This window comes from Stegodyphus dumicola, chromosome X1 (genome assembly GCF_044657685.1).
Source record: "Stegodyphus dumicola isolate Sdum_Otavi_A_Nest chromosome X1, ASM4465768v1".
Classification (NCBI taxonomy): domain Eukaryota; kingdom Metazoa; phylum Arthropoda; class Arachnida; order Araneae; family Eresidae; genus Stegodyphus; species Stegodyphus dumicola.
Genome location: NC_140780.1, coordinates 182,508,343 through 182,520,833, shown reverse-complemented (window position 1 = coordinate 182,520,833; position 12,491 = coordinate 182,508,343). Strand labels below are relative to the sequence as shown.

Sequence of the window (12,491 nt, the reverse complement as noted above, 5' to 3'; positions counted from 1 at the left end):
TGTTTTGGTTGAGTTTTATTCTTAACAGGGTAGAAGACTATTGGCTAAAAGTTTATAAATGCAGTAAAAAAGTAATAGAAACTTGATTGTTTTCTAAGCAAAATACACAGTTTTACTCTTCAAACATTCTGTACTATTATAGAAGGGAAGAAAGTTATAAATTTTAGAGCTGCTTTTGATTATATTTCTTTGTAAATTACAACAAAATAAGAACCATTCATATGCCATTCATTCACGTTCATACTCCAAGGATTCATTAATACTGTCATAACTGACATTCCTTTGAGACGATTCTTTGACTACCTTTCCGAAGATTCATTAGAATTTGACAATCGTATATTTTTCATTTCGGGTATTTCGGGTACCCCCCATAAACATACGCGTGAGTAAAATTATCAATTTCTTCGCTTGTACTGTAATATACTATTACAGGTTAGGTAAATTTGAGTAATTTTGAGTAAATTGAGTTTAATTTTTAAAGTAAAATGAACGTTTCTCTTATAAAAAAGTGTGTCGAAACATTTTCGTTTTTTCTTTGTCTGTATTATCTTATCTTTATCTATTTTCAGATGCATTATGTAAAACTATTTGGTAAATGTATCGTTACGAAAGTAGAATTATTGAGAACGAGAAAGAAAGCACTTACATCTGATCATATCATTAGTGTAAAATAATGTCAAAAACCACATTTTTTTTTTTCATAATACCTAACCGAAAGCTACCTGAATTAATCCATAATACATGCTACAAAGGCACTGCAGAGCGTTAACTTCTCATTCATTCTTTGATAAATATATTATTAACTTTAAGACCTGTTTTCTGTTAAGTCATACTTATTTATCATTCACATAAATTTGCATTATGCGCATGGAAACTTTATTTTTTAATCAAAATGCATGTTTTTTAATGAAATCTTTTCTTTAAGAAATAAATAAGTGTAATGACTTTTAAGAAATAAGTGTCCATTAAGAATCTATTGAATAGCCTTCATACTTTTAATGACAACTATTTTAGGCTTCAGCGTGAACTTCACGCGATTTCTTTCGAAAACATAGACTGGCATTTAACTTTCTTTTTGTTTTTTCGTGTAGTTTTAAACCAGGCACACAAAAAACTAATATTAGTAACTATTTTACTAGAATTATGCTTCGGCTTGGTTTAGTGGATTATGGCACACTAGGGCTCTCTTTCTAAGGAGAGGGATGACTTCATAGAGGACTTTCTAAGGGAAACAGGCTCATACATACGTTACACATGGGGAAAAACACGAAAACGCCCAGTCCGTTCTCCTGAAATGCAAATCTTTCGTTTGGAACTGAACTCAGGTCGAAACTACCAATGCTGAGGGATTTTTACCGCTTGACCGCTATTGGGCATAGAATTATGAATAACCTTTAGAAGGAATCCAACTTCTGTTTGCTGGCTTCATACGAATCTGTGCAAATCACCTCAAGTAAAACTGCAAGTGCTAAATATACTGAAAAAAATACAGAAATGTAATGAAAATGATTTGGGGGGGGGGAAATACAGAAATATGAGACTGCTTTTAAATAAATACACAAACACTAAGTTAAAGTTAATTTAATTTGATGAATTTAACATAGTTCCCTTTTTTACCCTTTTCTTCAGCAAAATTAGATTGTATTTCCTTCAATTATTAGAATGCTTTTCTTTTCCGATCAGAAATATTTCTTCACAATTCTATTACAATGTAAACCTGAAGAAAAAGTAAAACTAAGGAAAAGTGCAGGGCAGATTAATAACACGCAAAAAAGTTTAATTTTTGCTCTGCTCTCCCACTCTAAGGATTTTTATGCACCGCTGTGTAAAGATGTAAATAAGTAATCTGTACTGTAAACTGAAAATTTTGATGAGGAATAAAAATGTTAAAATTTCGTATACTTAGATATGTAACCTCGTTTATTAGCATGAGTTATGTTTAAATGTTGGAAAATATTGTTGTTAGTCTCTTCAGTCATCAATGGATTACGCTAATATTCATAAGGCATTAAAAAATAGAGAACTTAGGACACTTCTTAAAGTTTGTAGAAATCAAGCATACTTTAAGATAACGGGAGAAAATTTTGCCGTACTTTTTTCCAAATTCTTCCATTTCCTATCGAAATTTATCTTATGTCAATCTACATGAAACTTCATTCTGAGAACAGCTTTCCCTAAAAAATCAGACAGTGGAATGAAATGCGACATTGCCATTCCAAATTATCGGTTATGCAGGCAAGTATGCTTGTAATTTTAAAATGTACTTTAAAATTGGAAATTGATGCAGTCTAAAGACATCGAAATGCAGTTTCATGGTTTAATTTAAAACAAACAGTGCTGAATAATTCTCGAAAACTGTGTATTAGATTTTCGTATTTCAAAATTTATGCATTTCTTCGCCATTTAACACAGTTTACTTCACTTTAAATTTTCGGATCTCATAATCGACATGAGTATCTTAACTTCAGATGAATAAATTTGAGAAGCTTGTGAGAAAATTTTATTCAGACGAAATTTGTTTTAAATTATTTATTTGAAAATTTCAAATTTCAGCAATGAGGAAAATTCATTGAAATAAATATGCCTGTGGTTATTAAAATCAACAGCATCCTATTTGAAGATTCTGTTTTAGTCTTCATAACTTTTCTATAGCGCAAAGAAAATTCTTTTTTGTCCCTGTGAAATATTTGACGATTACTTTTAATTTCAAGGCTCTTAAAACTATCTGTAAAGACTAAAACATTTATTTCAATTTTATCTTTTATGAAATGCCATTCCTGCATCAATATTATCTATTTTGTTAAAAAAAAATTCTGAAGAGAGGTTATATTGCATTTCGTTTTCATTTGCTGATCGTTTTAAGAAATCGCTGCACTAAATGTTTCCAAAGAGCAAAAGATTTCATGTCAACAATATTTTGTAAAAGCTAAATATCTTTACTGACAAACTATTACGAAAACTTAAATGATTGGAATATTCGCAATCATGCCAAATTATTCTATCAAAAGACAATATTTAAATTATTGCTTTGCTTTGAATATTATAATTATAAATAGACTCATATTTCCAATCTAATAGCTACATAATGCTTCAGAATAAAGCCTTTTCATTTTTTATAAACTTCTAATATTTGCAAATGCTTTACATTTCACTGTATTTCTTAGCGCATTTTGAGAAATAAGGCAGTGAAACCTGAAAACAGGCTTCTTTTGTCATAAATACATTTTTATCAAAAGGCTCGTAAGATTCCATTCTTCTTAAAAGAGATGACTTCCTTCTAATTCTGATTTAGAATTCTCTATGTACAATAATAGTCGCAGACTGAAGTTCTCATTACAATGGTATTGACATGTGCATTATGAACGGCATATTTATTTACTTATCTATATTTCAGTGCTAGGTATATCCATCAAATACTTTATTTGAGACAAAGTTAACTTTTGAAACTTGTTTTATGTCAAATTTTTAGTAAAATGTTTCCTTTTTAATAGTTTTTTATTTCATAACATTGTCTTATAAAATTCATTTCACAGAAAAGTTTAACGTTCTCTTAGTTTCAGTATTAAGATCCGTGTTTTTCATTGTAATCTGCATAAGATATATTGTAGCTCAAATCCATTCTTCATTGAAGAATAATATAGCATAAGAATAAACAATTTATTTTTCAAAATTAATGAAGGCTGTAAATGAAAATAGCTTCTATCATTATGAAATTGCGTTTATCAAGTATTTGTTTTGTTTTGTTTTTGGCGTGTCGTAACCAAGCTATTGCTTGAAAAAAATTTAATTCTGTCTTTTCTTTCCTTTACCCTTTCCGAAATTCTTTAAAATATTCTTGTAAACACTTTTTCTATTGATATTATGAAATAAAGCAAAATTATTCCGAATTGTAATAGAGATGTTCCTCAGAATTAAAGCTTAGATTACTTACCCTTAAATAATTAATCACAATTTTCTTTAGGAATTCAAATATTAAAATTCGTAACGTCTTTGAAGACTTTTTATTAAGCATACTTCTGACAGAATTTAATGAATTTCCACTTTCAGACATAGCTGCCCAAAGCAGAAATTCTATAAATTTTATCAGACCTAATACTCCTAAATGCTTATCATACAGCACCTTATCACATTCTGTGAGAATATGACATGGTGGTGAACCGTATGGACAGTTTGGACTTGGCTTTTTAGAGGCTCGCAGTTCTCGTAGGCAGATAAGATCGCAGTTCTCGTAAGATAAAGTGCTTCTTTTGAAAGCTTATCTGTGTTCGCCTAAGTGGTCTTACATATAAATACTACATTTAAACTCTTACATATGAATTATTTTTCGGCGTGTTTGGCATTTTTAACATTTATAAGAACATATTTTAATGGAATAGCTGAAATTATCTGTTTTAATATGTGTGATTACTAAGCTTCTTTAATTTTAATCTTTATTATATTGATGAATATTGTTATCGTTAACATTATACTGTGTATTTTGTTTTGGCTAAAGTGGAAAATTTTAATATAGCCATTGCAGAACATCTTAATATTAAATAAGCTGATATTATTAGAATCACTATATCTAGGAATCAGATTAGCGATTTAAAATTATTTGTAAACAGTTAAGTGTTCAGGATTAGTAGAATAATGACGTTAATAACAGAAAATACTAATCGTCAGTTAAGTTTATTAATGTTTGTTCTTTGAACTATTGAAAATATTTCAGTTAAGCCTCCCAGATATAACTGTTGAAAATCAATAATAATGAAACTGATCTCAAAGCATTTATTTCTTTAATCAGTCTGAATAACGAATGCATTTCGCAAACGTTTTTCTCTTTTCTCTTGAACTTCGTAAAAAGTCATCTCACACTTCTAATATCGGATAAACCTTCTTGCATAAGGCATTGTTTTTTTTTTTTTTTTTTTTTTTTTTTTTTTTTTTTCGAATGGAAAATTTGTACGAAATTTATTGAGTACACATTTTTGTAGGTTAAATTTATCGCGCGTTTCTTTGCATTGATAAAGTCATGTCTTTTTGCGAAGTAAAGCAGCAAGTAACACTCAGATAATAAATGTATTACATTCAACGAGTGAATTGCCCACCAGCCGAGCGGTAAAGTCGCTGAACACTGGTAGTTCGTTCCGAGGTTCGAATTCCGAGAACGGGCTGGCTGCATGAGCATTTTCGTGGTTTTCCCCATGTGTAACGTGTATGCGAGTCAGTTTCCCTTAAAAAGTCCTCCACGAAGGCCTCCCTCTCCTTAGGCAGATAGCCCTAGCGTGCTTTGCCATAATTAAATAAACCAACCAACAAGTGAATTTAATTTATGTTAAGATAATATTTATTATTAGGTAATGAAATCGGTTTTCCTCAAGACATTTAATTCGAAATATTAAGGTTTCAAGCTTGCAGAGACATTTGGTATTTTTTGGAAGCAGGCGAGATGAAAAATGAGCAATCGCCTTCGCCGGGAATCGAACCACGGACCTCTGGAATACCTGCCCAGCGTGCTGAACAACTACACCACAAAGGCACGCTAGGAAGGCTGGAGAAATACCTTATAAGCTTTTATAATGAAATTATCCAGAACAAATTTCTGCGTGCAATGCTCTTTTTAAATTTACGTTAAAGATGCTTCGATTACGCCTCCTGGAAATTTTTCTTTTGAAATAGGCCGAATTTTCTAAAACTCAGGAATTTTGTAATACTGCAAGAAACAGTTTTTTTTTTTTTTTATTGCATGAAGTGTTTGTGAACTTTACATCACATTGACCGTATTAAATATTTAGAAATGTTTAGATAATTAGAAATGCTTAAGCTCTGTTTTTTTTTCCCCCCTCCAAAAAACACCATATGTATTTTAGAATATAAGTATAATTTATCAAATATGTAAGCTTTAAATTACAGATCATCTGAATGAGTATCACTAAAAAAGTCCGTAGCTTTAAAATGGTAAAGTTTATTAATGTTTGATTACTAAAACTAAAACTACATTTCATTTACTAAAACTGAAGTAAGACTGAGCTCATAAAACTAAGTTTTGACTTCTATAATCTAGTGTAGCAAATAAAATTATATAAAAGAATTTTTTTAAGTTTCAAGAGTCCTGTTGTAAAATTCTGTTGCTTATGCTATATCGCATTCACCGAGCAAACTTTCTACTGGGCAACTTCAACTTTTGCATGATATTTAATTTATGTGCACGAATAAAGGATTTTTTTAATATGCCTTTATTACTGCATTTATAATTTAGTTTCCAAAGCTACAGAAAAGTTTACACTAGATGTTTTGTTCTTTTTTATTGCGAATAGTTTCATTAATCAAAATATTTAGCTTAGAATTAAATTACATTACTATTTTTTAAAGTTTTTTTTTTAGATTTTGTGTTAGAATTTTAGTTTTGCGCAACTGTCTTATCCCGATCAAATTTTACTGATTGAAGAATGATTTCTAATTTTCTTTTTCCTTACTTTCATCTAATCTTTAATCATTTTTATGAGAAATTTGACTTCCGTAATTCACAATCTTTTCAATAAATAATTCTGAAGTGAAAGTGGAATAAAAAGGAACTTGAAGTGAAAAAGAAATATAAAGGGACATGAGCTGAAAAAGTTTGTTTTTGATTCTTCAAAAGTAAAGCTGAATTATTAAAGCTGAGCTAAGAAAATACATTTTTACTTCTGTTATATACCTAATTCAAGAATTTAACAGAAACTGTGTATTCCATTAATAGTTTTTAAAGCATTAATAAGTATGACGGGTAATTTTGAAATGGAGTTTTGAATCTCAAAATCCTTCTTAACTTTATTTGCAGAGACAAGGTGATAATTGCGAAGGGGATATGAAGCTCTTAAGGAATATTTTTAATACTGGAGTTATATCCAATTATTAAAGAACCGTAATACTTTTAAAGAATTTTGTGCTGTTTTCAAAATAGCAAGAAGTTGATTCTTGATTTGTAATATTAAGCTAAAGTCTAAATTATAAAATGTCTAAAAATATAACAAAAAAAAAAAAACAAATATGTCCCAGCTTAGCCAATGGCGGAAAAAGACACTTATACAAAAATCGTCAATACTTATGTAAGGACAACTAAAATAATTTAATTTGAAATTTCCAAACAAATTTTGTTTGCAAACTCGCGTGTGGCAAACTTTTGATCTTGTGTAATAAGCATTCCCATGTATATTTCTCATACGCAAAATATTTCCATTTTTATTGTTGAAACGCAGTATTGTGTATTCTTTTTCCTGGAAAGAATGAAATCAAACCAAATGACGGGAAAAAAAAACTAATGAGTAGATTTTTATAATAAAGCGACAAATCAGTATATACCCTTAAATCGCCAGAAAATTATTATTCTATCGGAAATGTTGAAGGTAGAAGGGACTGGCAGGCAAGATTTAGTGTAATCTAATAACGAAAAATTTGCCCTCCGAGCTACTGTATAATGAAATATGCTATATTCTAAATTGCTCCTTCGAGCTAATTATGCATGCTAGATAGTAGTTCATTGCTGAAAAAATTCAATATTATTAAATGAATTACAATTTGCTAAACGTAATCTAAATTTCAAGTAAAAAAAAAAAAAAAAAAAAAAAAAAAAAAAAACTTAACTTAATATTTTAATCTGAAAGTGTCATTGAGTAAGAAGGGCAGGTTTTGTGAATGTTTTCATTCTTTAAAGGTAAGAAGATAAGAAACTTTAATCATTTCCTCACAATATGAAAATATTTAACTTTTTAACTAAAATTGTTACTTGTAAGATTTTTTTTTCCTGTGCGTTTCAGAAAGTAATCGTAAATATTTTATAGTTTGGCACTTCACTTATTTAGTAATGCATCTCTCACGATTGCGTGCCTGCTTTAAGATAAAGTAAATGTTTAAATATACCCTTTTTATGTGAATCGTTCCACAGCTGTAATTTTTATGCACATTTTATTGCAAATCATGATTTGATAGAATGACCCTCAAAATATGCTTATGAAAATGTTTTAGTGAGAAAAACTTTTCAATAAAAATTTTAATTTGTATTGGTGAAAACGAAAACTATTTTCTTTCTTAAATTTAGAATGTATTAAATAAAGTATCTTGCATCCATCAGAACTGATTCTCCAGTAATAACCTGCAAGTGTAAATTCTATAAATTCTATAATTACTTTTATAAATTAGGTTTGGTAATGTATTAAATCATGTATACATTAGAACAGTGTACTGAGGAATTATATGAGACAATATTAGAAAATCGTGAATAAGATAATCTTTATTTTTATGGTTATCTGAAAATATTTAAGAATTACTTCATCTTCTTTAACACTTAAATCGGCTTAGTTATTTTCCACTGTAGTCCTGGTGTGGTGTATTTAATTATGGCAAAGCACACTAGGGCTATCTGCCTAAGAGGAGGGATGCCTTTCGTGGAGGACTTTTTAAGGGAAACTGGCTCGTATACACGTTACACATGGGGAAAACCACGAAAACACCCATGCAGCCAGCCCGTTCGCGGGATTCGAACCTCGGACCGAACTACCAGTGTTCAGCGACTTTACCGCTCGGCCGCTGGTGGACCTCCACTGTAGTCCTATAAAAGCTTCCTTGGTTCAATTCATAAATTCGCAAGTCATATTTTTAATGTAAATATAATAATAAATATTTTAGATTTCTTTTCGCTGTTTGGCTTCATTCAAGAACTCCCGCATTTAAATTATAAGATTTATAACGAGTAACTTTCACTTTACTATTCTTAGAGTAAACCACATTATGATTTAAAGAGATATTGATGTATAATGTTCCTCCTTTAATCATATTCAAAACAGAAAATACTCAGTTTTCATCAAACACTTATATCATATATTACCATTTATGCAAGAAAACTATTTTAGAACTTAAAAATTCAATTTAGAAACAAAACAGTTTCGTTTAAACATTGTGGTTTCCTTGATTTTTCATTATGTGTATATATTTTTAAAGATACAATTAAGAAATGTAGTTTTAGTCATCAACGCTTCTTTGACATGGGTGCATACTGTAAGTTAATATTTGAATCATCATACGTCACATGTTTATTTAGCTTAGATTTGCATATAACTAATTGTTTTAATTATTTCAAGATGCATGGCTTTGACAATGGGTTACTTAACTTCCGAACTGTAGTAATAGTTTTTGCGAGATGTTTTAATTAATTCCATGAACAAATGTCGTTTAATATACGATAACAATTTTTTAAAAATATGTAATTCAGAAGTTTTTAACATTTTGTAAACTTGCAGAGATTTTTAATGAAGTTCAAATTATTGTAAAAAGCTGATGTAGATTATTATTTATAGTAGAGTTTATAGTATTATTATTTATAGTATAGTATAGCTCACTGACTTGTATAATATATTTATTAATTATTAATATTACAAAGCTAGTATGATTGATTTAGTTAATTTATATTTAGATAACTTTATATCTTGCAGTAGTAACAGTAAACGCAATATAGGATAATAAAACGATGCTGTTTTTTCTTTATATCACATACATACATATTTTTTAAAAAATCATTAAAAATACTTATTTTTTCATTCATCTAAAAAACACATATTTTTCATACATTTCATTATTCTTTTCCAGAAAAAAGTATTAATCATAAAGTATTTTATGTAAAATGTTGTGCAAAAGATATACTATCTGTTAGTCTCTTGTGTTGATGTTTCGCAGATTTTCATTGCTACCTAATTTATCAAATTAGTAATAACGGGAAATTAAATGTACTTAGCGATACCGTATCTTTCTCTATTTTCTGTTATATTTTTTTCTTAATAGTTATACTTTTTCTCAGAAAAATTGTTTACCATATTTGAAATTTTACCGTTCATCTGCAAATGTGATAGATAGTTAAATATTTCTGCCACGTAGTTTGTGGAAGAGCAAATTTGTTCAGAAATTAACTTTTCTTCATTTGAAACTAGAGTTACAGGTGCTTAACAGTTTCCTTTCCTTTATTTAAAAAAATTACAGTTATGTTAATTTCCCTTTCTATGAAACTATAAATCCATTTAGACTGTATTATTTTAATAGAAGTTTTGTACCATCCTGAGGAGTGAGTTTTCTCCTTTTACTCTGCATCAGTCTGTGGGCTCCTTTCTTACATGGAATGTTTTGTTTTTATTTCTAGGAAGTACTGTATTTCCTGTAAGTGACGAAAAACACACCTTGATTAGTTTAAAGGAGGTTTGTTAAAACGATTTTTAAAATGTTTTGGTGCCAGTAATAAAATGGATTTTATTTCTCTTTTTTAAGTCTCTCTGTATATAAAGGAATATCTCTGTATATGTGTGTATAGAACCACATGTTATTTATAAAGCAACACTAATTTAGTTTGTTACAAACTTAACTATTTTGTAACTGGAAACTTATATCATTAGTAACAATATAAAGTATTTTTTATATCCCCCCTCAAAAAAAAGAAAGAAATCCTATTTGCTTTGTTCATGTTTTGCTTTTCTGAAATATTTACTACATCTGGAACATGCAGAATAATTTCATGAACGTCATAATCACTTCCTATTTGTAAAATGTCTTAATATATATATATATAATGCGCATTTGTAAAATGCTTTATAAAATTATATAACACTTTGCTTAGAATCACTGATATGTATTTGTCTTCGTCTATGTGTTGTTTATCTGGAAGTTGTACTGTAAATGAAGTAAATGTCTTTTCCTTTTCTAAATTGCATCTGTATCATCACATAGAAAGTGCATATAATAGATGTTAGATCTATAGTAATACAAATATTTTAAAATTATAGCTTTAAAAACAATATTTCCGAGAAATCATATAATCTTTTTTATGAAGGACCTTGAACTATGTGTATTTGATTTTGTAGATGTTTATTAATATATGTATTTGTTAGGAATACACCATGCCCTTATGAGATAGACATTTCTGCTAAGATCATGAACTATAAGTTTGTAACTATGTATTTTTTCGAGCAGTATGTATGAAGATTCTTTTCACGAGGAATGTATGGCTTAAGGTATAATTATAACATAAGACTCACATCTAGAAACAAGTTTACGATGTTTATGAGAAGTAAAAACAGGATGCGTAACTCCTTTAAATTACTCTACTTTTATTTAATATCAAGCTGAAGTTTCAGGATTTAAAAATAAAATATCTGTAAAAATATCGATATGAAATTAAAACTTAATTTTAAAAGTAAAACATTTAAAACTTTAAAATCATGTTTTGACGTGCATGTCACACTTTGACTTTGTCACTTTGTTTTGACATGCATGCCACACTTTTATAAAGTAGTAAGAGCTGGATGTTTTATAAAAATGGAAAGATCTGAGAACTTCTTTTCATTATTGCATTTACGACTACATTTTCAGAATATTAGAAACATGTCAGTAAAAGCAACAAACATGTAACTGGCTGCTATATTTCATTTTAATTCTTTGAAACACATAAATTTTACAGTATTATTTTTATGCGTTTGATATTTAAATATCTAAAAGTTCGCATGCAGTATGAATTATTAAAGGAATACACGTCAGAGCAAAAACTATCTGTATTTAACTATTATGTGAAGCTAGTTTATTTCCATTTTTCCCCCTTTCCTCCTCAAAAAACTACTCACACATTTCAAAATGTATTTTTTATGTTATTTTATTATTTTTGTTATTAAAACATTGAAGCAATCCAAGTTATTAAGAAACATATTTGTAATTTAGGCTCTTTGTGTAAGTCATGTGCTGCTGAAAGAATATTTTAGATGCCAGAAAATAGGAAATGATCATTAATGACAGTCTAAAAGCCTCTATATGTGAAACATTTTCGTTCATTTTAACCATGAATTTTTATCATTTCTCTCATAAAGTACTATTATGGTACTGTGTTTCTTTTTTGCTTCACTATATTTAACAAGAATTACATGAAGGACTTCATTAAAGTTGAAGAGGGAAAATTACCTTGTGAGTTTTTAATTCAATAAAAGGAAAGTAGACAATTTTTTCCTGAATTCTTTATTGCTGAAAATAGTGTACATTAATAACAGAAATAGAATCTCAATAAAAGTCTTCATGCATAATATTAGCAAATATGTTGCATTTCGTATTTGAGTACTACTTGCAATCTGTTTGATGAGATATCTTGAACATGCGAAGATAAGGAAAAGCAAGTGATTAAACTTGTCAAACAAGAGAAAAAATACATTTTTCTTAAAATATTGTAGACAAAAGTGAAAAATACTTTTTTCAAAAAAGAAATAGTGCAGACACATCAAACATAATTGGGTGGAAATGTTCGTACAACTTGCGTGAAAATGCTTTTAGTCAACATGCAAAGTAATGATTTTCATTTATTTATACCTCGATACTTTCAACGTGTAACTTCTTTTCTCAGTTGAGGTCACTAAATCCAGCGGAGAAAGAAATGCATTTAATTATAAACAATTCAAACATTTTAGTTATTAACATTTTAGTTATTAATATTTATAACTAAAATTAAACATTTT

At 28.7% G+C, this 12,491-nt stretch overlaps 1 protein-coding gene across 1 annotated transcript in view; it reads right to left on the bottom strand.

Annotated features, from left to right (window-relative positions):
• The window catches only part of LOC118196698 (arylsulfatase B-like), a 121,155-nt gene extending 117,195 nt beyond the window's left edge, over positions 1-3,960 (bottom strand). Inside the window, exon 1 of the mRNA XM_085808651.1 lies at positions 3,932-3,960. The gene's annotated coding sequence lies outside the window, so the exon portion shown is untranslated. The remainder of the gene's footprint in view (positions 1-3,931) is intronic.
• Positions 3,961-12,491: the final 8,531 nt, after the last annotated feature.